The sequence below is a fragment of the Pseudopodoces humilis genome, chromosome 6 (genome assembly GCF_049639895.1).
Source record: "Pseudopodoces humilis isolate 2021_Gansu_Grassland_sample_001 chromosome 6, ASM4963989v1, whole genome shotgun sequence".
NCBI lineage: Eukaryota > Metazoa > Chordata > Aves > Passeriformes > Paridae > Pseudopodoces > Pseudopodoces humilis.
The window spans coordinates 33038328-33063778 of NC_142205.1; the positions used below are offsets into that span (position 1 = coordinate 33038328).

The 25451-nt window shown below is 34.0% G+C and overlaps 1 protein-coding gene across 1 annotated transcript in view; it reads right to left on the bottom strand.

Annotated features, from left to right (window-relative positions):
• Positions 1 to 24542, bottom strand: part of TENM3 (teneurin transmembrane protein 3) — a 594796-nt gene extending 570254 nt beyond the window's left edge. The window contains exon 1 of the mRNA XM_088056014.1: positions 24417 to 24542. The gene's annotated coding sequence lies outside the window, so the exon portion shown is untranslated. The remainder of the gene's footprint in view (positions 1 to 24416) is intronic.
• Between the last annotated feature and the right edge of the window lie 909 nt (positions 24543 to 25451).

The following is a 25451-nucleotide window of genomic DNA, read 5'->3' on the forward strand; positions in this document are numbered from 1 at the left end:
TCTTAGAGAACAAAAACTGTTGCATTAATATTATAATTGTGGATTTATGTGGCAGGAAAGGCCACCTGTTTGTTTTCTGGTTAAAAATATGCCTATGAAGTCAGAGAAAACAGCCTCATTTCTAGATGTAAAAAACAGTAGTTTGCAGATCAGAGACTCAGTTAAATACACGGAGTCACAACAGTATACTTCTTGAAAAAATTCTCATTTCCTGCATCTGAAAGATATTCATTGCCTTCTACTGCCAGAGCTTGGGTTAGACGAAACATTAAAAGGAAATACACAGAGCAGCATAGACAAATATGTATTTGAAGCAATTATTTAAAAGCAAATAAAGTTTGCAAGGCAGATCAGACTGCAGAATTTATAGCGCTGTTAGTAACCTCACAGTTACCAGAATCATATACTTTACACAAAATTATTCAGAGAAAATATTCCTACAATATCTTTAGGCGACAAAGGATACTTCTGGTCATCGTGTGAATTCTGTGTGCTCAAACTCTGATACAAACCAAGGATTTTCTTCTTTGTACTAAGTATGGGAAAGCCTGTTCCTTTGAGAATTAGAATAGCTTTCGAAGACTTCTGATTTAAATTTCAAACTCTTGATTGTAGTCAGGGAGCAAATGTTTGTATCCTGAAATTGAAAATTGGGTTCTTTAGCTCTATACCAAGTGAAAATATTAAGCATTTTGTTGCATCCACTATGTGAGCCAAGTTCCCCACTGTGCCTTCAAATCCACAGTGAATGAACCATATTTGGATCTGCTTATCAGAAGGAGACATTTAGAAAGACAATGAGCCTGTCCTGCTAGACGGAGACTCCTGATGCTTTTAGATAGGCCTGTGGTGAACTGCAAAATGGGGCCTAAAATCAGGCTGACATGGTCGCTTAACAAGCTGTGGTATTAGCTGTTGGCTCAGAGAATTTCTAGTGTCACCCACAGGGCTGATGATGGCAGCCATCATAATTAGAATGCATGAATCAAAAACACCAGGTGAAGATTTTGCCTTGGAAGAAAGAAAAGAGAGAAGGAGGGAATTACCATGCCCTTTGACTACTAAGCTGCTGCATGCAGCTGGATCAGTGACCAACAGTGACTGGGCGGATTATGCCATGGATATACTTGCTGTAGCCTTATACTTCCCACACCCAGTGGCTGTCAAAGCAAATGCTGTGAACGACTTCAAAGGAAGTGATACAAGAGGCTACATGGGGGAGAAAGGTAACCCCACTAAAGTCTGTGAGGGTGGGGGTAGGGGGGTGCATCCAGGCTTTTCTTTGAATTTAGCAAACAATTTCTTTTAGAATTGGTTTATTTTATTAATTCTATCATTCTGAATTCATCCCTGAAAATGCAAAACTCTACTGTTTGCTGAAGTGGAAAATCTATGTAATCTTAACTGATATGACCTTGAAAGGGATTTGCTGAACTTTTGTACGATTGGATTTTTCCCAACCTTTGTAGACTCTTGATTTTAAAATCTCCCTAACAAAAGCTCTGCCAGGAAAGCTGTTATTACAAAGATGCTTCTCAATGGGGAGAAGTGGGCTAATTGCAAGCACTTCAGTGAAATAAAGGAAGGTTTTGCAAACAACTACAGAATTGACAAAATGCACCACATTGCTGTTAACAGAAACTATGGGGGAGAAACATCAGAAATGGCAAAGACATCTAATATAAATAGATGCTGTGAGACTAGCTAGAAGAGGCTATACAAGATTTCAGATAATTCATAAACAGTAATTGCTCGTCTGACCTTGATGTGACTACAGAAATTCCATTAACTCACAAATCTTGACATTTAATTACATACTAAAAAATATTCTACCATTTATTTTGACAGGGTCTACAATAATCCTGCATTCGACTTTTATGCATGTTTTCAGCTGCTTTTCCCACACTGCAATTTATTCCCAAAGTCACAAATAAAAGCCGTAATACAGACTATACTGTTACCTAGAAAGTACTTTAGTTCTTTCTAAAATTTGAACTCAAATACTATAAAAAAGCGGGGCTCACAATGAAATGACACCCTTACCTGTTTTATGCAGTTGAACTGAACTGCCCTACAGATCATTCACCTGAGATAGCAAAAATTCACTGAGAAAGACTGCAGGAAAATATTTTACAGAGCAGTTTAAAAACAGACAAAGAATTGCAAGCATTATATTAATAGATATTAAAAAAACAAGGAAAAAAAAACTTACTAGATTTGGAAATGCTATAGCAGTGTTTAAATAGTCATCTGTAACAATTTAAAAAAAGTAAAGTAAAATATAATCCAGATAATGCAGCCTGGATGACAATTGGTGTGATGAAAAATGCTCTTTTAAGTCCTAATGAGGAAGGTTTTGGGGTTTTTTTTGTTCATGTAGTCTAAAGGAAGTAGACTCTAGGGAGGTAAAAAAATACTGTATATCAGTTGTATTGTCATACTTTAGAATTACTGGACTATAGAAATATTTAAAGTGTTTTCTTCTATTTTTATGGAACTGCCAACAAGAGTAGGATTTTTTCCCTTTTTATACATATAGTTGGACTTTAAGGCACTTGACTCTTCTACATTTGTTGCCCTATTTATATCTACCTACTATTTGTCTTACCAATTCCAAATAACCTTATAAAATCTTTTAACCTAAATACACTAGATTTATTTTCCTGCCTCAGAACAAAAACTAATCTTTTTACTGAAAATTTCTTGACATTAAAGAATGATTTCACATAATCAATTGAATTAAAGAAAAAAAAAATTAAAAAGGGAAAAATATTAAAGCAAATATTTTAGCATGCCATATGAACCAGTAAATATAACAGTTTTCAAAGGCAGTCTGATTATATATCCACATAATTCTACATATTCTATCTCCAAACTAATATGAGAATAATAGGTGAAACAAATTTTTTTTTTTTGGTGTGGTTTTTCTTTGTGGTTTTTTTTTGTACACTCAGCAGTCTGGCAAAAGAATTTCTGGTAGTTCCTTATTGCAAAAAAGACATTAAGACAGAATCCTATAGGATTCCCACAAATGTTACCACTCATCAGTCTGAAACTTGGTCATAAGCTATATTTAAAAATATATACTGAAAACATAGTATTCTACTTAAAAGATCCATATTAGTGAATGTTTGTATATATACATACTGTGACAGAAAAAACTGCAAATGTAGTATTTTATGGGGTACAAGATTTATTATGCTCCATTATATTTCTCAAAAGAAACAAAAGATTTACACTTCACAGCACCTGCATACATACATATATACACATGTAAAAACACTAGTAGCTGTTTCTTTCTGTTAAAAATATGACTGAATATACAGATAAAAAAATGATACTAAAAAAGCCTGAAATATTTCCTTTACTTGATTTTCTTTATTACATTACTCTTCTATCTTCTACTTTTTGATAGGAGCTACATCTTAATTTTCTTTTGTTCTTCTTTGAATCTGTTATTTTGTAACAGATACTCCTTTCTGAATCACTGAGAAAGGAACCATTGACTTCTGCACTGACTTCCCGCGATCTTTTCCCTCCAGTCCATCTGAAATCATTCTCAGCACACACCTCTTCAATGACTATTTATACAGTGCCCTCTATTCTCTCATTCTAACAACCTATATTTTCTGATTTGTGAAGGATCACTCTCCAGCTATAAACCCCTGTAATGCTCTGCCCAATCTTGTCTTGGTGCCCGCTATTCCCTAATTCTATGGCACAACTGAATAAACAAGCAAAAAAGCAGGTTTTTTGCCTGCTTATTAAAACTTTGCTATTAGCATTGTCAGCAACACTTTATCTCTTCTTTGACCAGTTCAAATCATTATATATTATGATAGCTCTATTAACTTCAATACACTTACTATTCATGCCAGACAAGCTCTTTGTAGGTATTTAATGAAAACATTAGACCAACAAAGAACACAAAGCAAATAAAATTGTCTTTACTCCCCCCATCACATCAGTTGCATTCTCAAAAGTAGTTTCCAGTTATCTAACATCCTGTTTCTTTCATTTCAAGTTTACTGTTCTTCAGACTGACCCCAACAAATACTAAACACCCCTTCTATTTGAGATCAAATCCTTGTACATTCTGGGGGGAATATAGCAAGTTTTCTGATTTGTTGTTGTTTTCTGAACACTTCAACACTGCAGCATATAAAATACCCTTATCTGTACAGTATTTTTTGTATGCAATTATTTTTTGTTTTTAAATACATAGTTTGACAGACTTTTCCTCAGCATTTGGTCCCTTACATTTCACTGGCTCTTGGAACTCATCTCCCAGATAAAAAATGAGGGGGTAGACATTAACTATGTGAGATTAGATACATAAAGTATAAAAACAGGCATGTGATTCTTACTGTTTCACTGATTTTGGCACATTGTAACAAAAGCGGGAATGATTAACATTACACTTTTAATTTTTTTCTCCTACACTGTGATCTTGGAACTTCTTGAGGAGAAAGTAATATTCAAGGCTTCTTCCATTGTCTTTTCAATGTGGTCATAGTTGCTGAGATTGTCTGCTCCATCTGCCTAGCCTGTTTGACTGTCCTCCAAAATTCAAGCCCCTTACTGACTTCATCAGTCAGCACATCCTATGGAATATATTAGTGACCGTCCTACTTCCCTCTCAGAAATTAAAAACAGGATGGAAATATTGCCCTGCAGATCCTTTTCTCTCTGTCTTAGATGGTGAGGGAGAGAAATAGATGAACGCAGTTCAGCAAATTTCCTTGCTTTTCTCAGCAGGGAGGCTTCCACGTGGTCGAGCATAGCAAGAAACATGATTTCCACAGGGCCTCAGGCAGCAGCCAAATTTCACAGCAGGGGATGAATCCACGGCCACTTCTGAGTCTACAGAACGGCACATAACACAGCCCTCTCATTATAAGGCTGGACAAACCTCTGGAGACATTCTGCTGTTGCCATATTAACAAGAAATGAGTGGTTTGCTTATGTCACAGGAGCACTCTGTTAAATAATACTGCCTTGTATTATGCATAGTTGTATGTGTGCATTTCTCTTCTGATAAGGCACAGTGGAATCAAAGGGAGAACAAGGATTTACTGTATGAGGCTTCCAGCCCCATGTGCAAGGCAACACAGCTTGTGACAGCCACAGTGACATCGCCGAGCTGGAAAATAAATGTCAGCTTGAGGTTCAGCTTATTTTTTAGCTTTATCTTTCAGAAGTTGCTCCTACCACTTTCATGTAATTCTCTAGTAGATTTCTCACACATTGAGTCACTTTTAATAGATTTGAATTTTTTTGATCTTCACTAAAGTCTACTCTACTCCTTTGAGAAAAATCTTATTACTTTGAAGATATTTTTCTGCTCGCCTGTAATCTGAAATTCTTTCTAAAACAATAAAAACCTCTAAATATAGATTAGTCTTATAAAATGACCACATAGGTAGGTTGATGATCATTCACTATGCCATATAAAGCCATAAAGCACAGAGTGCATGACTAAAGATTGGTAGACTGTTTAATTTAAAAGCACTAAATGTGATGTCTGAAAGAGAAATATACACATCTTGGTTCCTTAAGAATAAACACTTAAAAAACACAAATGAAATCAAAACCATTAGGCAGTTGAAATTAAACTGAAACTGTCCATGATACTTGGGAAAAATTTACAATTAGAAAAAAACATGTATTACAAAAAAAGTTTTAAGAGGAATATGTACAGAGGAAAAATACTATGGTCAACACAAAAATCTCAGTTCTAAAAAAATAGTTTCATTCTGTACTTAGGCAGAAATCTTCTTGTATACGTGATCATGCTTATAAAATCAGTTCCTTTTTGACAGTAACTAGAAATAATGTTTAACACAGTTCTTAAACCCATCATTTTAAAATCAGAATGTCAGATATAGTAGAAGAGTTTTGAAAGAATTAACTGAGGAGCTAGCAATTTTTTTTCAGTATGTGTGGGAATTAATTGGGCTGAAATTTTAAGAACCCACAGTCAAAGCAGTAACATGTCTGTGAAATAATCTGTTGGGTATTCCTTGTAAATATGGACCTGTGGCCTGTCAACATGCCAGGTAAAACTCTAAAGATTTAAAGGTACTATAAAAGATAAGAAGGAATATAATGCAGCTGATTTTAGTCAAGAAGGGTTTTTAAAGAATAGGCTTTATCAAAACAAAACTATCAAATTTTCATATCTTTGCATATTTAATTGATAAGAATCTTACTGTGAACATAGGAGACTTTGACTTCAGTGATAACTTGCTCTATACTATAATTTTTACCCATAATTAACAGAGAAAGCACTTGTTAAAAAATACATCTTAGAATGAGAAAAAGGAAGTCATTATCATGCAGATAGTATCTAAATTTTTACTTTCCCCTTTATCTTATTACTTTATAGCAGCTTACAATGGAAAAAAATATGGATTCAAACACCAGTTATGTAACTAATCTAATATTTCTTGACCAATCTTTATACAATAGCCATAAAAGACATTAAAAATGAGACTGCAATCATTTAGTCTTTGGCTCTCAATGGATTTGTTGTACTACTTGTACTTCATGATATTTAAGAGCTACTGCAAGTGTAGCAATCAAAAACTGTCTAATGATCAACCCATGACACTAACTTAATTCATTATATATCAGATGAAATCTTGCCAGGCAACCGAGAACACACTTAATTTCTCCAACATTCTTCTCATACTTCTTATGCCCAGAAACCTATGACTGTTTTCTACCTAGACTTCAGCAGGGACCTAATTTCTTAATTTCCTGCCCTTTCAACACTTTTTTGAAGTTCAGTAAAATTTAGCTAACTCAGCTCATAATGATATCTTAAGAAAGTAGTGTGGACAAATGTTTTTATTTTATAGTTTAAAGATAGATAGACCTCAGGTCTATCCACCCTTGATTATCCTTTTTTATTTGCATTTGCATGTGATTAAAGAATATGTTTGTCAGAAATTTTAAGTATAAACATCAAGCACATTTTACTTAGATTTTATTATTTTTAAATATTTCAGTCTGGTTGAGTTGCAGTATTTTTCCCAGGATGAAGACTAGAAGGAACTCTATTAATTCCTCCAGGAACAAAGGACAAGGAAAATTAAATAAAGTGAACGTATTATTCTACATATTGTAAAGGTAATAAATTGACAGTGTAAAAACCAAGAATTTATCATGAAGCCTTCACCTTTGTAGAATAACATTAAAATGTTTAAAACAAGAAAATAGTTAAGAGAAACTTTGAGGGCGAAAAAATAGGAAAAATGTAAATAAAGAAAAGCAGGGAAGATAGAAAGACTCCTGAGTCTTTTCCTCATTTTACCCCTTTTTGTTCTGATGCTTAATTGCACAGATAATTGTTCCTCTCCTATCAAATTATAATAAACCATATGACAACTTGTTTTTTCCAACACCCTATATTTGTTTTTTCCAACTAACCTATATTTCTAGCCCATTAAAGTCTATAACACACACAAGTGAGAAGTGTGTACACTTTCTAAAACAGCTCTGGTCACTGTAGTCTGCTAAAAGTATAACAGCGCTTTGAAAATATATTTGGGCAAGTGCTCTACAGAAGCATTTGGCTACTGGGTTGTTTTTAGTGGATTCTGAATTGCCACTGCAATCACAATCTGAAAAGTATTCCTGCAAAACATACAGATAGAAGTCTATGGAAGTAGCCTCAACAGTTATCTCCTCTACCTTCCTGTTCTTAAAAAACAATTTACTACAAATAGAAAAAACCTATTCATAGCATTTAAATAAATACTTTCACAAATTGAAAGAAATATAAGGTGCTAAGTGCTGAAGACAATCGTACATTTCATTTCAAAAAACATGCCTCTAGCTAATCTCTTTATTAAGTCTGAAAAAGGGAAACATGCAGTTGAGATTTTGATTACTATTCAGAATTTCATATTTCTTTTTTACTTTTCTCCCTTCTAAGCAGGAAGAAACTATAGGCGCCCTTGAGTAACCTTCCTTTTTCCTTTTCATACAATTTTCACAGAAGAGTTGACCAAAATGGACTTTAAGAGTCAAGGTAATGATGTACATCAATTTATGTAACATTATAATATTTTCCATGATATTCCCTACACATGCCAAATATTATTCCATTTTTTGACCTCTGATACATTTTAAGCAGATGTCTTCCTTGAGCTGTCTACAGTGATGCCTAGATCTTTGTCCTGAGAGGCTATGTCTAATTCAGAGTCCTTCAGTACATAAAGGATACTGTCATTCACTCAATGCAGTGTGTGCTGTTTCCCTCTTAGGGAAGATGAATTTCATCAGCCACTGTTGAATGTATTTTCATTTGATGTGTCAGGTTCTTATGGTGCTCTTCATAATTCTCCTTAGTCTTCAATAATCCACAAAAACTTTCACCACTGGCTAATACTTCCTCCTTGGTAAACTGCTCTGAGCTTCTAGGTTTTAGCAGCACCAGGTGCAGTGCATATTCTGGAGAAAACCAATTGTTAGCATCCTTCCCAACATTCCTTTCTTTTGTTATTTGCAGTAAGCTTCTGCCAGATAACATGAGGAAACGAAGAGATTTCCTTTGTATATTTATGTAATTACTCCAAAAAGATTCTTAAAATCCTCTGCAAAGTCTGAGGGATCCATGCTGAAACTTCATAGTCAAGACTACATGTTAATAGGGATTTCATTATATATTCTATAAAAAATGGCATATATTTTAGTTCTAATCTTTTTATCCCTTATTTTTTTATCAGTAAATCTCTTTGCATTGAGAATTCTACACTGCTCTGGTGCTTGAGAACACCCTAGTATTCTGAAGACAGTACTGGAATTTAAAAACAAGTTTTAAATATTTTGTCACCTCTCACACTGATGGAAAACTAATCAGAGAAAAAGAATCTGTATTAAAACCCTTGAATTTTTTATTACATTTCTTTAAATTGAATTTTCTGAGGTTCTAATAATCACATATGGACCTAGGTTTTGTAATTTTATTTACTAGTGAAGGAAACATTGACTTGACAACAGAAGAATAATTTGAAAATCTTTGAATATTGAGTAATTTCTGCTGACATCAATGGTATGCAGGTACTTAGCTGTAAGACATCCTTGTGAAAACCAGCTGACTTTAGCACCCTATTACAGTTGAAGTTAATGCAAATTGCTTATGCTCAATATGTTATCAAAACAGACAATTAATTTGACCAGAACTATAGATGCTTTTCACAATGGTTTCTGATGTTCCATATAGAAAATTAACTGGTAACATGAAATATCTGTCAAATTTTGGAAAGCCTCCAAGATTTTTTTTCATTTTGCTTTTCAGTCACATGATAGCTTGTCTGAGATTTGCTTTGCTCTGTTAGTTCTTACTTGATGTAATAACTTCTTTTGAGATTAAGATCTGGAATTAAACTGACACTGGCAACAGTCTCAGAGACATTTCTATGTATGTAGTTTTGGTGATTATTAATTAAAGTAATATTCAGTTCTGACAGTGTTTCCACAATGTTTTTAAAAGCTCCTAAGGCAACTTTGCAGGAAAATTAGACTGTCTAGTAGTCACAAGTCAAATTCTGTGTCTGCTGATGTTCACTGTTGATTTGCATGCCAAAGTTGCACTAAAATCTATGAATGTGAGATACAGAGCAGCACTCAGAGGATGCTCATGGAAGCAGACAAAAAAAATTGGCTACCTGTATCGGTCCTTCAAATTAGTAGTTTAGGGAAATGACCTTATGATCTAAATGATCCATTACCACAATGGGTCTGAATTAATGTCCCCTTTTTGGGTCATTTTACAGCTTCCTTCCTAGTGCTCCTGGCTTATATTGCTAGTGACCACATGGCTCAAGGAAGAGAAATACCTTTGCAATGGAAAACCTGTTTTATATACCAAACTGAAGTCTGAATAGCACAGTCATATGATTGGCATGGTACTATTCTCACAGATGAAGATTTGCTGAGGCTGCCAAGAGGCAATGTTAGTGCATGAAAGCTTTTCTATTAGATTAGAATACCAAATCCAGATTTTCAAAATGGCTGTATATTCCTATTTTTAAATTTATGTATTGTCACTTGAAATAGGAGACATTGACTGATCCCATGGTGTACAGTTTTGCAATGAATGAAACTAGAGAGGGGAAAAGAGAAGCTGAATACATACAGCTCTGGCTTCTGTAGCTACAGTGATTGGGCAAAAGTAGTGGGGGAGAGACACAGCACTCTTAATGAAGGGACCTCAACCTTTCTGCCTTTGAAGAAAGATCCCATTGATTGTAATTCTGCTAGTGATTACATCAACCCTGAATAAAGTTTCACAAGCATGAGAACGATTTCTGTTCAGCATCACCATTGTAGCTTGTTTCAACTTACTTTAAAGCTGTTCCATTTATGTGAAACGGCAATTTCTCTACTGGTTTGAGAAATAGAAAAGTTAATCAAATCACTATAACTCAAGTAAATTTTTATGATCATGTAAATCTTCATATCTACATAGATTATAACATTTAAAATCACATTAGGAAACTAAACCTGGAAAATTAGAATTCACTGTTACACTCCTGGTGAAAGCTTAACTTCGGGCAGCTTATATTGCAAGTCAAATTATTTCTCTTCTGAGGTCTTTGTAATTGATAACAGACATTTCCAGGAAGTATGAAGCCTCCTCTCTATGTTGAAGTAGTAAGGCATCTTTTGCATATGTTTTACTGACATTTTTATTAGCATTTATCAATCTCTGTGCATACATCCAAATGACAATAAGCACCAATTTAATTTTGAACATGTGTTAGATTTTAATCTTAAATATCAGAAGCAGTGCTACATGCTTTGTAGTAAGGTTTTGAGAGGTAATCCATTGTCCCTGTGTAAAAATGTTATTTTAAGCTTATTTTAATAACTTTCAATTATAATACACAGGAAATTACCAATAAGGTAACTTTCTTAAATCAACTCAGTAAAATTCATAGTGAAAGTGAAAAAAAAAACAAATCAATATACAGCTGTGAATAACTATCATGAAAGCTTGAGTACTCTCCAGATTCAAAAAGAACTCATTAATGTTTGGATAGCTCTACTGATGGATGGCAAGTAGCTTATTATAGCTAGATAATGGCTATAACCTAGGTATTATCTGAAATAGTTAAACCACACTTTATGTCTTTAGGAAGGATACTTCAGCTCCATGAATGAGCCAACATTGTTTATTCAAATGGGACTATGTTCAGCAGCCAGGAAGCAATGCAAGAGGATGAAGTGTTCTCTATTGTATTAGAACACCAAGATAAGAATGTCTAAATTTCTTACTTTCCTCAATGTATATGTCTCTTCTTGATTTTTATATATTACTATGCTATGTGATTCACTCATTAATTTCCTGCTGTCCAACACCACAAAAAAATACTAAGCTCAAAAGGCTGGAATTAGAAGAATTTTTCTTTTGGGTTCAGAGTGGTAAGAAAAGCTAATTGCAACTCTAACTTCCTGCCCACAGAAAAAACATGCCCTCTTTCTACCTAGTTAGGTGAGCCATTTAATACTTATATTGCCACACTATATTTTAATGTACTTTTACCATATTTAACTCTCAAAAAGGTTTTTACAAAATAGTTTTTTCAAATATCTAAGACTATTATTTGTCTTTAGTGGTTTAATAGATAAACAGTATGAATTTATATTGTTTATTAATAAGTATACAAATATATATATATATATATACATACCCATACATTACTTCATGAATTTTTTTAAAGGGATTTCTTGGATATAAATACAACAACTGCAATCCTGGATGAATTGAAATTTCTCCTGGAGAAACTATATAGCAGGTAGAAAACTACAGTGAGAACAAATCTAAGTGTTTCTGCAAGGAGAAAGATAGGAAGTCTAAAAAATAAAAGAGGTAAAGGAGACTTCAAAGGGAACTCAATTAAAAAAAGACAATAAGAAAGGAGATAGTAGAGATAGGTGAAGTGGAGAAGGCAAATTTTTAATCGGAGATGCATTAAAAAATTAACTGCATTTTTGAATGGATTAAATTATGGTAAATTACAAGCAAGACTGCAGATTATGTCTTTTCAATTAGAAATACATTTTCTACAAACTGGCAGCAGCAATGCAGGCTTGGAATTTGCCCATATTCTCTCCATTACCTTTGCTTGGAGAAAAAAAAAATTAAAATATTGAATGTCACATGTAAACTGAGGAATTTTAAAATACCTAGATTGGTCAGAATATTGTATGCAATTCAGGTAAAGAGTCCTTTTTGGTCAGATACTGGACACAGTATTTTACACTGAACATCTCTATTCCATTACTAATAGAAGCATAATTTTCTAATAAAGTAATACAAATGCCAGAAGATCCTTTGTGTTGTTGTGGTGTTTAGAGATTTAAATAAAACACCAATGCAGTACTCATTCATGCACACAAACACACATAAATACAGAGAAAAGATTATAAGCTAGCGTTGTTGGATGCTTGTGTGCGCGTACACATGCACACGCGTGCACCAGGTATGTGTAAAGGGAGGAGAAGCATTAAAAAAAGGATAATGTCTGGTTTCAAGATGAAATGGTAGATTAATGTTCAAACTCTGAGAGAAAATTACATTAATTAAATAAATACAATGGCATATTAGAGATTCTGCATTTAGATAAAAGCCAAGGTCTAGTCAAAATATAAGAAATTATTTACCTACGAACTCTGCTCTGTCAGACACAATTAGATATTAAACGGGTCATTGTAGCACTTTAAAACTGACTAGCTGCAGGTCAGAAGACATTTATAAAATTCACAGATAAAGTCATTCCTTACTGCCTTTAGATCTGTCGAAGAGCTCAGAGAAAATAGAAATGTTCTTAGATTTCACAAATAATTTAAAGTTCTCCTTTTATTTTTTCTCCCTCACTTAATTCTGGTGAGAAGGCAATTGTCTATATGGATATCAAAATGACTGTTGCTAAAAAGCAAAAATATATTAATTTTTATATGACCACAGTTGTACAAATCTCAATAAAATGCAGAGAACTAGAAGAGCTTGTGGTTATGTAATTTATTCTTCCTGTTTACTCAGTGTATTGGACAATGGTGTCACGGCATGCTAAACAAACACAATACAATCTCACTCATTTTATTCCACACTGACTGTTGTCATGTTTTGAAGAACACTCAAAGACGGAGCTCAAGAGCAGTAGTTAAAAACGGCAACTGGCTGTCAGTGGTGTAGTTTGTCATTGTTCCACAGACAAAAGGCAGACTGTCACAATAAACAGCATTTATTCATTTCAGATTTGTGGCTTAGGGCTGAGGAAGGGGAGGTGTCATTCGTAGTAATTGTAAAACACATAAATAATAATAGTAGTCTGCAAATCATTTATCAAAGAAAACAGTGGGAGTTGGCAGTGATGGAGGCAAGAAAATGGATGCTTCCAGCACAACCTAATTTACAGCTCTTTTAAAAAACGACATTTTTTCTTTCATAACAGTAAAATGTAATGTTTTGTATTAACTGCTTATGTGGTTGGTAAGCAATACAGAACAACTAAATCATGACTTTAATGACTTATTTTAAACAAACTGCTGAGTAGCTTTCTGCATATGATCACTCTCTTAGCTGCTGTCAGTTTTACTAACCTAATGTCACTAATTAAAAATCATATTATATTGATATTAGTATCACCTCCTCTAGCTTTTTCTGCCTAAAAATTGCATTGGTTTAAATAAATGATACTTCCTTGTGAAAATACTCTGTGCTGGTATTTGAGTAGAAGAGACTTTAACTGAATGCTTATGTCTGTTTTTCAGGATGACTCTCAAATCCTAGTAATAAATTTCTGCTAATAATTTAATAGGCTGAAATTACAAAGCAAACAATTTAATGTTGTTGAGGCTGGAATTAATACATTTTTTTTTTTATTTGAGTGCAAATTTTGAAGCAGCCATTATCATCCTTCTCTCTTATAAACTCCTGTTCTGACTTATAAGGCTGAAGTCCTAGCTCAGTGATTTATTATGGATTATGACATCCTCAAGCCAACCCTCTGAGGATCTGCAAAAATCTGGGAAGAGCCATGAGAAAAAAAAAGACACCAGCAGCTGAAAAGCTGTTCCAAAAGGAAGCTCCTTATTTACTACTGCATGGTGAAAGTCCCACTTCATCTCACAACCACTCCTGCTGCAATGATAATATTTATTAGAGAACTATCTCTTGCGTACCCAGAAAAGACAGATGGGTATGAGTTTTTCTCTGGCGAACCACACAATGTTCACCAGATGGAAACAATGCTCCCTATATAGTTTCTCAGGCATTTTCGCCTACAAATCCTTCCCTCCCAGCACGTCTCAAATGCTATCAGGAACAAGGGCATAAAAGGGCTAATGAAAGGACAGGTACGTCAGAGACCAAATTTTGTCTTTGTTTCAGAATTGATCTCTTCCATGAAAAATCTTGTAGAGTTTGCCAGAGAAAGAATAGAGTGAAAGAGATGACCTGTCATGAAAGAGTGGAGTGTCATATCAGTATTTCAACCAGGAAATGTTATTACAGCTGTTACTGCTTTGGGTATAGTAGAGTAGAGCTCAGGAGTTGCAAGAATATGGGTGCACATGACCAGATCAAAGATAAGCTTTGTCATTCTTGCCTTAATAAGATAGCATTTTTCTTAACTGATTTTAGAGTTGAAAAAGATGCTAGGTTTGGCAGTCAGGACATGAATTTGTAAGAAAGTACATGTAAGGCTTTACTTGTTTAATATCTATAACTACATGAAATAAAAAAAAAAAAGTATGCTAAAAAACAAATGTTGAAAAACTAATTGCTAACAATCTTCTAGAAAAGATTAGTAAAAATAAAAATAATATTCAAAGGTTAAACTTTTTCTGACTAGAAATGGCAACTTTATATTAATTGTAAATCAATAAGTACAAAAGGCGGGTTTTAGCCCTTCCAGAAGGGACATTTTCAGTCCAACATCAACTACACTGCTCTAATCTTCAATTAAAGTGAGACAATTTCATCTAATCTTATTGCTAAAAGCAACAAACAGTAACTTGAAAAATTTAAACCAGATTTTTTTCAAAATTACTTACTTTCTGTGAGAGCAGTTAGAAATGTAAGGGTAACACTTCTATATTCAGAAAATATGTATCTTGAAATAATGAAAATATTCTTACCTATATTATCTTGCTATTGATTTTGTAGAGGTTGTCTTGAACTTTTCCCAACCCCTTTCTGCTCTTCTTGAGAGAATTAAATACAAATAAATGTGGGCACACAGTACTACTCTTCTGGGTTTGGAATACAGTCTGACTTCAGCTTAAAATGAGAAACAAAGTATTCATAGTATGCCTCTCTCACATGCAGCCTACTAAGATCTCTAGCTTCCTTTTCTTGTAAAATTTCCCTTTCCTTTTTTGTTACCAAAACCTGGAATGCTGTACTTGAAAAGAATGAACTTTGGGGTGCATTTCCTTGATTAACTTTTGCCATATAAGGAATCTTAAAAATTCGAAGTTATTCTTCTGTAGTCTTCTTAAAGTCAGTCCTTTTTACTCAGGAATGAAAGCTAATATATTTGAATATATGATTTTATCCTAGGCTCAGTCAGGTGCATGTTGTTTGTCTCATCCTGTACACAGTTATTCAGAGTGGCAAACACATGCAATCATTAAAGAGTGATGACAACCTTTATTCTAATTGCATTAGTACAGCAGCTCTGTCAAATGAAGGGAGATTTCCCATAACAGGAACAGCTAAGCACAAATATAAATGGATCAGCGGTGTCACTCATAAACGATGATCATGGCCAGCATGCGACAGTGGACAATCACTCACGCAATAACACAATCACTCTGCAGTTAATGCATGTCACTACTGATTTGCAGGGAAATTTTTGAAACCGGAATTTGCATGGTCTATTTGAAACTTCCCTGAGCTGAATACCTAGCGTTTAGCTTTCTAGTGGGAGTTGTGACAGTAGCACTGCTCACAGCAAACTGCCACCGTCGTTTGTTCTGCTTCAGTGCTGTTTGACTGTCACAGCCTGTCATGTAGGAAGAAAGCACCGCATCTAACCCCCTGTGACAAGGTTTAATCACCCCTATTACTCCTATTGGCTGTTCAAGCCACCTTGGGGTGTGCAGCACACAGTTATAGATCTAAAAAATCCTTCCTTTATAGATGGAAAGGCTAAAATCTGGTCTGAGTCGATCAGTTTTCTAACACACAATTGAAAGGAAGTTGAAGTATTAGACAAATATTAATGCAATGCTTGAGATATCTTTTTCATTTTCACGTCATTAAGAATACTAAATTATTTATTTTACTTCATGATTGCTTTTTTTAATGGATTCCAGGTTCTGAAATTCTGAAGGTACTGTTATTTATTTCTAGCAATTACTTTTAGAATGGGGACATATATGCAGGAGTGTCACATTTGGGATTGATTTTTTTAGGCCAAAATTAAGTGGCAAAGGTAAATATTGTATCACAAAGTATATCTGCCCAAAAGTTAATGCTGAGTCAATGAGCAAGGGAAGGAATGCTTAGAATAAGCTTTGTACAAAGGAAAAGTTGAACTTAAGTTTTCCCCATACAAATTAGCATGACTTAACTACAACTTCATATATGCATGATCTATCAAAGGAAACCATTTTGTTGCTGTTCTACATGGAAAACTGTATCTTCAAGCTAGTTTTAAAAATTTACTTTATGAGACTGCAGTCCATATTTTTTATACTTAAAATATACACATGGGTCAGCAACTGAGACTAGCTCAGCTGGTTAGAGCATGGTGCTAATAACTCTCCTGGTCCTTTTCCTTCAGCTGGCTATCCAGAAGTCCAGGTAACATACACCAAGAATATTTTTGCACATCAACAAATCTGTTTGCTTGAGATAGTCTTATTATATCCAAGGTCTATTTACTGGGACAAAAAAAATTATTGCAAGAAAACATATTAAGCCGTTGTGAGTTTGGCTTTAGTTAAGTTGGTCATCTAAATTTATGAACTTCTAATTACTCCATCACGCTAATTTTAAGCCTGATAAATGATTCTAATGTGAGTCTTTACAATGGGAGATTCTTATGCTTAAGGTCATCATTAACACAGGTGTTATTTCAATTAACATGCATTTGTAAATATCACATTTGTTTTGCAGAGACTGGACAGGAAACGAGTTATCTGACAGAACAGACAAGTTGGTCAATAGATAATCTAGCATCAGAATTTATACCCTTAGAGCCCTGCTTTAGCCCAGTTCCAAAAATATATGAGCAAGTGCACATCCTGCAGAATCAGAATAAATATTCGTGCTAGTTTCATCATATACCTGCAAAGATTCCTAAAAATTAGGGATAAAATTTTCTAAAAGACAAACATAAAAAAAACCACTTCACTGTCAGGTAGACCTATCAGTACTCCTTTTTTATTGTGATTAAAATGAACTATTTAATTTTAATTTCTAATTAGTATTTAATGTGAAATAAAATACAATCTTGGGCCAGAGCATTTTAAAACTTGCAAAGAGCACGAGAATGTGCAAATGGGTGGCAAGTGCATTACATAAGGGCTTTAATTTTTCATGAAAATGCTATTGAAAAGGAAGATTTTTTTTTTATAAACACACTTATCTGTGTTTCTGACCACCTTAGGGGAAAAAAACCCATAAACCAAATTCCAGCTGCCAATGAAGTTTCAGTGTTCCCTTGATTCTTTTCCTGAATGGCCAAATGCAAAAGACCCTTTTCTGTGTAAAATCAGTTTATAGTGCTGACAGCAGCTTGTGTAGACTTCTAACCTATGTTTTCACTCCCCCAGTCTGATACTGCCAATTCGATTAACATTACCATGAGTCTTAGAGCTTTTTCCATTATTAAAGACAAAACATAATTTATGTTTTCTTACATCTGTCAAACACCTGTAAAATATCACCTAGAAATAACCAATTATAGCATCTATCCAGCTGTATACAGATAGATGGGGGTTACTCAGCTAAGCCATCAACAGAAAACTGCGTGCCTGTACTTATGGTTTGTTGCAATGCCAGTTCATCAGCCACAGTTTTATGCTACACATGTTCTCCTTTATACCTTCTGTCCACTAATTTGACTGATTTTTTTTTTTAAACCCCCAATTTGCTTATCAGCACTGAATGACAATAAAGGATAGGTCAATGCCACACTGTACTTACTTTCAGGGTGAAAGTACTGTACAGAAAGAAAGTTCATGGAATTTGAATCCTGGACCACCTATCTGAGAAACCTGGTTTCTTGAATTGCCCACTCACATAGAATAGTTTCAACAACTTTCATAATTTGAAAGGAATAAATGGTTTTGGTACTTTTTCTGCCTCAAGGTGTGGCATTGACAATATCACAGATAAATAATAATCCTAAACTTTTAGATCCAAGTTTTCTTTTTTTAAATAAACCTATAAAATATTCTAGGCAAAGATATGAATCTTTGGATATGAATCATAATAGCAGATTTTCACATCAGGTATTTGATTCCATCTCTGAACTCTGAAGCCTCTGCAGTGTGAATGGCAGCAGGAAATGGCTTTCAAACTCTTCCAAACAGATGGAATAAAATCTGCCAGGTTATTAAATTACTACACAACTATTTTTAGTTTCCATTTCTAAATCCTTTTTTTTCCTTTTGTCATATAACATGTCATTGCTAATCAAACATCAGAAGCATTACTATTTTGAAAACAGAAGCTTGAAATGGCAGTTTATAATTCTTTGCCCTGAACATTTTTGTTGCTGCTTGATTTTTCTTCTAAAACTATGCAGTATTTATACAGATTTGTGTATGAAAAAATGGAGGAAGTAAAAACATCAGTATATAGGACTTACAAGCTTTAAAATTATTTTGGTGATGAATAATTGCTGTGAATCCTTATCTAGACTTCAGTCTAAGGTTAAAGCAAACTGCTGAAAGCTAACAAGTAGATATGGCCTAATAACTTTGAAAAAAATGCAAATGCTTTGACTGTCTGTGGTAAAGCATATCAGAAGTCAAACATAGTTTATTTTTGATGAATTCTACTTAGGAAGAATAGGAAGCTACTCAACTATTGAGAAAATTAAACCAATTGTTTCCTCCTGTGAACTGTGTCATAGTGACAGATTTTCTTAGTGTACAAAGAATCTTTCGAAGGCAAATTTCCTTATAATTCAAATGTTATGGAAAAAAAAATTCTCTTTGTTCATGAACTAACAGAAACACCCACCCTTTTCTTACATGAGATCTATTATTACTGCTACATCCAAACTACAGTACAGAAGTGATGATAAGGAAACAGGAGCATTAAACACAGTCTGCAAGTATTATAGCAAAAATTGCAACACTGAATGGAAATATATTAGTTGTAATGTGATTAAGTCAACTGGCAAATTCTGTTTTTACTGAAGGATAGCAAGCCTCAAATTGAAGAGGAAAACACAACTGAAAAAAAAAAACAAACCAGAACACACAGAGAGGTTTAGATTGGAGGGATACGGCACAGCAGACCTGTGAGATCTTGAAGCTGTATTGATTTACATTACTGCTGCAAAAGCAATACAAAAGAATGAGAAAAGCCCCTATATTTCAGTTCAGTTCTATTGAACCTAACAAGTATGAAGAAATAGTTTTGGGATTTTTTTTTTGATACCCCTACCATGACTGATGTCACCAAGCTACAAACAAATGTATCAATGGATGAAGCTTCTAACTTCTCCCAGTTAAGGCATGGAACCTGCTGAACTTTTTCCAGTCCGGCATGTAAACTGTGAAATAACATTATAACATGACCCACAAGGTATGATTTCTTAACATATTTCTGTGGGAAATATGCATTGTACATTTCAACTACATGGTGTTTTCTACCTGTGCCTTATGACAGATGAAAATGAATCAATATTAATCACCTTTTTTAACATTTACATTTACATTTTAACATTTACAACTATTTACAGTATCTTTGGTTTTGTACTTTGTAGCAGAGGAATATAATGGGAGCTCTTTCACAGGTCTGTAGTTTTGTCTTCTTATTGACTTTGCTTTTGAAGATGGGGGAAAAATAAAATAAAATTTTTAAAAAAGCATTTGTCCAAAACATGAATTTGAAGGGCTCTATAAATGACATGTCTTTTGAAAAGTTGTCAATAGGGAGGAACGGGAAGTAGAAAAAATGTGTTTTCAAAAAGTAAAGGTGAAAACAAAGCTTACACTGCATGCAAGGCTCCTAGGTAAGGGTAATTTCACAAAGCCATTTCTTTTCATTGGACAATGAACTAGACTACAATTCGAAGTAAGAATTTAGGGAGCGTTTGTTCCTTAGAACTGTACGTTTTCTGTTTATTTTAGGAAGGAATGGTATCAAAATAGTATCTTTCAAATATCTCAGTAACAACTGTGTTCAAAGTTTATTTTCATTAGAAATCTAAACATAATATACTAAATAGAAAATGCTCTTTTTCTGTGATAGCCTTTACAACTTAGCAGTTTACTAGAGGAGCAATAAGGTATAGAAAAATTTTAATACATATTTTTAATTTTAAAATGTAATATTTAACAGTTATTGCAATATGTTATTAAATTGTTTAAATTACAGCATAATAATTCATTCCTGCAGCATTCAGTGGCACTAGGCCTTTGGCCTCTTGCCTAACAATACACTAGACAAGAATTATTACATTGTAATTCACACCCTGTCATGCCTTATTGCTTAATTAAAGCATAACCCTTCATGACTTGACAAGCAATTTGACTATTACCATAATAGATTATTATCCCACCTAACTTATTTTAGTTTTACAAATCATTCTTTTTTTTTTTTGGTGCATGCACTGAGAATTTTCAGAACAAATACACAGATGTGTCTTTATCTGTAAAGTGAGAATTGGTTTAGGAAAAACAGCTAATAACACAAAGCTGTGTTTTCTATTAAACTATTGCTTGAGTAAACTTGGGAAGTTCTTTTTGTCTTCATTTTGCTTTGGGAATTAAATCCTGCAATACATTAAAACTATTAAGACTCAAGTCTCAGATTAGGTGGCTGCCTATTTATTGTGCTTAGCTACCTAAATGATAAAGTTTTACTATTTTGGTGAATTCTAATATGGCACTAAAAGAACAATGTGGCTGATGTTAGAGTATCTTTCAAATTCCAGACAAGGAAGTTGCAAGTTTAATTTTGTTGCAATACAGCAGTTAGCTAGTCTGTGTGGAACATTATGTTAATATATAAAACATATTTTTCAGAAATATCTCGTTGAATCACCTTCTTACTAAGGTCTCTCCCTCTTCTTGTTTCTCAGACTGAAGCTTGGTATGATAGAAGAGGTAATCTGTTATTAAAACAAGTCTGATTACAACTAAAAATTGACTACATGAAATTCCTCTTTTGTAAAAAGTCAATTACAAAACCAATTGACTTAAGCAAAACATTATAGCATTAGATGAAATGGAAAAACATGTCAACAGCTGTGAAAACACACTTTAATATTCCAGCTTGCATTCAAAATATTTTAATTATTAATTCATATTTTATTAATGCCTTCACATGGCCTTCACATGTGCAATACAACACAGCCATTTGTCTATGAATAATCCTTTGGTTTTGGCAACTACCAGTTCAAAATGAAAATATGTAAACATGGAACTCTGCAGCTTTGTGTGAACACAACCTGGATTTATTGAGAAGATGCATAAAACACGCATACAAAACAATTTTAGCATGGAAATTATATATACCATACTTAATAGATGTCCTACCAGTTTCATATAATATCAAGGTGCAATTTAATGAGGTTTCACTGAACTCTGTATATCTTCAAGGTGACTGTGTTGTCCCTGGAACTCTCTCTGCTGTAACTATAAAATTTCTATGATGTGACTGTGATATAACTGAAACAGCTGCAGCCTTTGATCATATGCTGGCAGTTTATGTACAGATGCAGAATGTGTAATAAGGGCACACTTTATTAATTTGACTGATGTTCTGTTATTTTACTGGTTCCAAAAGCCAAAGGAGACTAGGCTCCACCATGTTACCCTGAGAATAATTTATTGTTGCAGCTATTCAAAATGAAATACCTATCATTAATGTCTAATTGATTACCAAAAGCAAGAGGCATACATTGGCCTCAGTTGATCTGACATTTGCTACGATCTTTAAAGCTGCTGTTATAGCCAGAACTACTTTTTTGAATTAGCACTAAATACATTTTAGCTACAGTTTAAAATTACTGCCAGCACTCTGAATGTATGCAAATATCTCCTGTTAATAGCTCTTTCTACATATATACAGTCTAATGCAACTTACAGCGAGCTTTTACCATTTCTTGAGTATAAAAGTACACAAATTCTGAAGGCGGGATAATAAAGTTAGACCTTGACATGCTAGTGGCTGAATTATGTTGTACAAAAGTATCTTTGTTCTCTTTAACAAGTTAAAACATCTTTTGGTTCTACCAAAATGTTTTAAACAATTCATCTTTATCAAAAAAGCCAAATTAGAGAAGAGATAATATGCACTTTAATTTGGTTATTTGAGAAAGTTAAATTGCATGTGCAGCAATTAAGAGAATAATTTACTCAAACCCTAGATATTTTGCCTCATGCATGCAATATGGATATTCACAGTAACATTATAAATGATAGGTAAATATAAAAATTTGCCATGGCTTACTTTGGACAATGTTTTTCACAAAGAAATTAAAATTAACATTCTCATAGAAGATCTAGTAATAGTTTTGCATTAATCCTACTAGTATAAAGTTATTCTAAATATGAAGAGCATTTAAAACAAATACTTTTCTAATGATTTATTTTTTAATTCCTACTTTTTTTTTTTCCTAGCCTCCATTTATATCTCTGTAGTCTTAACTCTAAATTTAAGTTTACTTTGTCCTTATATTTTTATTAGAAGAAATAAAAAGGCCTGGACTCTTAAGTCATTCTGTACCCATACTCCCAGTGTGCCCCCTTCTGTAATCTTGTGCAGAAAATACACATTTTCAGAACCTTTTGAGGCACAAAGGGGATGTTGCAAAATTACTGTACTGCTTTGATGGGACGGCTCTCTCTCCAGGACCTCCCTTATGTAATCCTTGTTTTAGTTTTCTTTTCTTACCTTTTCTCTATAGCCTTTATGCTGCAGCTGAGGGGTAAAATATCTAAGCAAGTTAAAGAGAGCCTGGACCCCACAATATGCACATTTACAGTTTCCCATGGATCCCTTAATCTAGCTACAAACAGCTAGACCTGTTTCTATTCCAGTTTTAAGCATATGCCAGTAAGCATTTATACTTTAATCTTCTTCAGGATGGACATTCCCCAAGAAAGTCTAATTCCTCTAGCCTTCCAGCTTAACTCCCCTCCCCCAATTAAACTGCTGACTCCTTTTTAGGATCTTAAAGGATTCTGAAATATGTCCAATTTTTTTCCCCCCACACCTCGAGTACTTCCCATTTCTAGAAACAAGCAGAGTTATCAGAAATATATAAACATTGAAATGGAATGGATTTTTTTTTCATGAAAATCTGATGCCTATTTCATGAGATTCATTTTCACTTACATTTTTTATAAGTCACCAGAAATTAAAGCTGTAAATAAGGAATAAATAAGCTGAAGTGTTCTAAGTTATCCAGTCAAAAAAACATTGTCAGAAAAGTATTCTGAGACTGAAAATCTTCTTACTGTACCCTGGATTACTTTTTAAAGCATAGATAAATCTTCATGTATGCATATGTTTGGCCTTCTTTCCATTTTTATTTTCCCCCTTGGCTGCATCTTGTACTTCCTATATACCATTTGCAATGCAATTGCTCTGCCAAATATCTCTGATAACTTCCAGCACTTGTTATTCCTTTTCACCTACCATGTTCTTCTCAGCACCTTTTTGTGGGCTTCAGCTCAAATGAAAAGACTGGACTTTATTCAATGACTTCATCTTAACTAACCCCAGAAGAATATGCAGTTAAATTAATTATAAAGAAAAGTTTATTACTGAAGTACCAAATTGAATCTAGAAAGAAATAATTGTTTTACAAATATTATAAAATCTCATACCGACTGTGGGTCAAAATTAAGAGAACATTTCCAGAAAAGCCACTACTCACCCATTGTCTTAGTTTAATACCACACAACTTCTATTCAGAAAGTATATATTGCTATACAACCCTATTTGTGATGCAAAGCATTGCCCACTGAGTTAGAAGGTATTCTTTTTTTGTAATATTGAATATTGTGCCATTATTCAACTGTATATGAATTAACAAAAACTGTATAATTGTCAAAGCAAATCTTACATCTAAAATCTGAAGAATTGACTCCTATAGTTAAAAATGTTCCATAGTTCTGCAAGATTTCCTCCCCCCCCGCCCTCAGGAGAATATAGATGCCTGAAAAATAACTGTTCTTGTGCTCATCTGTTCTCCTACCTTTTCTGATGAGATGGCTGCAGAAAAGTATATAAATGGAAAGCTCAATTAGTGCAATTTTTGTATCCTTGGATGTCAATCATGACTGTTGAGAGGTGGGACTTTCAGGATCTCTGTGCATTAATTAAGAGCTCATCTCAGAAGAGTAGTCATTACACCTAAGGACCAAAAATAAGTTTTAATTAGAGTCTAGAAGACAGTGTGCCAGCTACTTATAAAACTAGTTCTTTAGTTAAAAATGAACAGCTATGAGACTTTATTAGTAACAATGCAGAGGACATAAATCTACTTCTTGCCCTTCAGAAGGCAGAAATATTCTTGTCTTTGCAGGCCTGCCTGGAAAAACTGGACAAGTTCTGTAATACTGTGTGCACACCACTCAGATTTCAGCCAGGTTGTATGAATGCCAACGTGATTATTCAACCCTTGTGAAATTACTGATGCTAGGCTGATGTTGAGGGAAGGCTGTTACACAGCTGAAGTTAGATTTTATTTCCCTCTCCTAGCCCAGACCGGCTCTGACTGTGCGTGCAAGAAGCAAACCAATGCAAACTCAGCAGCGGGGCCAAGTGGGCGCGCACAATGCGTCAGTGTCTTTCACCGCTGATACAACACTTAGGCGGATTTGGCTGGCCTCAGACATCTCAGGGCTCAAGAGAGGTTAGAAACAAGCTGGGCTAACTGGTGTCAGCTGCCCAAGAGATCTTTCCTCATGGCATGACTTATCTGAGAACAATCGAATATTCTGCCTAGTTTTCTCTAGGGAAATAAAGTATAAATAATTGATTATATCATTTATAAATTTTAAGGGCTGGTCTGGAAAACAAACATGTCAGCTAATAACTCAGGCATGAAAAGGAGTAAAACTTAGAGAAAAAATAAGTTTACATTCCAGAGAACAAGAAAAAACCTTGTTTGGCTATGGCTGAAATAAGAAATATAATGTATTAATTAAAAAAAAAAAATCAAAACAGCACTTAGGTTGGACTAGAAAGGATGAGACAATACAAAAAAACACAAACAAGCTCCAACATG